The sequence below is a fragment of the Octodon degus genome, unplaced genomic scaffold (assembly GCF_000260255.1).
Source record: "Octodon degus isolate 3935 unplaced genomic scaffold, OctDeg1.0 scaffold00281, whole genome shotgun sequence".
Classification (NCBI taxonomy): Eukaryota; Metazoa; Chordata; class Mammalia; order Rodentia; family Octodontidae; genus Octodon; species Octodon degus.
In genome coordinates this window covers 78,359-80,525 of record NW_004524857.1, presented here as the reverse complement: position 1 = coordinate 80,525, position 2,167 = coordinate 78,359, and positions in this window count along the sequence as shown.

Sequence of the window (2,167 nt, the reverse complement as noted above, 5' to 3'; positions counted from 1 at the left end):
AAAAAAAACAGAAAGAAAAATAAATTTCAAGCATTATCTGCTCCTTTCAAAAGACCAGCAGAAATGGCCAATCCGTTTGCTGTTGTGTGCATTGTTTTCAGTCAGGTTGAGGATAGTGGAATAACTTGTGAAGTAGGAACACAAGCCTACAATGAGAGTAAACTTTTGGTTTAAAATAACAGTTAAGTGTTCAATGAAAAGTAGGTTTTGATTTGAGATAAGTAGCTCCATTTCTATGCTTTCCAGGTAACAATTCAGGCCTTCCAGAAAGCTGAGATGCTATCTCCAAGGGTTCAAGATTAGGGAATCACTTGCCTCCTGTCCTTTTGCAAGTAAAATCAATCTGTGCTGTTCAGGATCTCTTGTTACAATGCAGTGTAGTTTTCTGTACAATGATAGGGGAAACACCAATGTTTCTATAGCAAAGGAAAGCATATAGTAGGGCATATTGTAAAAGGAAGGCACAGGAGGGTCAGGTCACTACCTTGGGTAACTCAAGCCATGGCCCCCCCAAGAGTGTCTCAGAAGTAACAGCCTGGTCTGGTTTTTCATGTCATCTGCCCTCTTGGGCCCTTAGTGGTTCTTATTTCTGTTTGTTTCACCAACAGAGAAAAGATTAGCTGCCCTATCAATAAATAGCTAACAGCTCAGTAAATGTTATCCTAAACAAGTAACTTCACTGTAAACTGAACCATAGAACTTCTTTTTTTAATTAATTTTATTAAGAAACAAATAGCAATGAGACAGTTTCAAAACTGATTAGTAGGACAGTTTCAGTAATTAATACATTGCATTTGTTGTCTTCGTAGTGGTTATTCATAGTACAAGATGCAGACATGATATCCTCTCCAAACACTATTAGTACAAATCTTTCTTCTCATTGAATTAAGAGTAAGTGTATATCTATCCTAACTGTTTTGTATATATAGATACAAAATGGTCCTTCATTTGTATCCCCTTTTTTGTTCAGTTTTGTCAGAGATGGGCATTCCTTTGCCATTTAAATATTGTAATTGTGTGAATTCAGCAAAATAATCCAATATAATCCAGTAGTCCATAATAGTAGTGGGTTATCCGTAGGACTAGCAATGTCAGATGTTTGAACCATAGAACTTCTGAACTAAGAGAGATTTTCAGATTTGATGAAAACCACTTTGTATATGAGAATCTCTACTAGGAGAGTCACATTGGTAGAAAGTGTTGGAAAATTCAGTTCTTATTAAAGAAAGCCCTGCCTCAAGTATAAACTCAGAAATGTGTTCTCAACCAGACCAGAAAAATCCAAAATAATGAGTGTTGAAATTTGTATAGCACGATGGCAAGACAGGATTCATATTCAACAAATCCTCAAATACTTAGTCAATAACAGTAGTAAATTAGAGAGCAACTGCTGCCCTAGCTTAGATTCTGGTTTTTCTTAAAGAATTAGTAAGATAGCTAAATCAAAAGATTTTTTTATATAGCAAATAAAGACACATAATTTTCCCCTCACTCACAACACACCTACTCTGTGTATGTATTATTCATATGTATATAGTATCACATGATATGGCTTCATTACTGACCCGATGTCATTATAGTCTCCTCGAAATGCATTGAATTACAGAGCTTTTCTAGTAAGTTGACTAATAACCATACCCATAATCCCATTTCAGAAAGCTTCAGAACCACAGTGAGATCCCTCAGGCCCTTTCATACCCAGTTCCCCTCCTGCCTCCAGGCCCCACTAATCTACTTTCAGCCTCCACGGATTGGTCTTCTGTGGACATTTCACAGAAACAGAATCGTTATGGTTTAAATTTCAAATCCAGAGGAAGTTAGGTCACTGGGGGCACGCGCTCTTTGAATTTCATTTTGGGCTTTGTTGTTGATTGCTACAGGTCTGCAGTGCATAGTGGTTCCATTCATTGTGAGGAGCTGGAATGCATCACAACTCTTCCTTCAGTCCTTTCCCCTCTCATCTGTCTCTCTCCCCTTCCTCTTTCTTTCACCCCCTTCCCTTTTGCAAACACTACCTGTTTAAGGACCCAGGAGATAGCTCAGGGGCTTAAGTGCCTGCTTGGCAAGCACAGGGTTCTGAATTCAATCTCTGATACCTCCAGGAAAAAAAAATTCATTAATTTATCTGTTTATTATCATCTATCTTTGCATACTGGGGATTGAACTC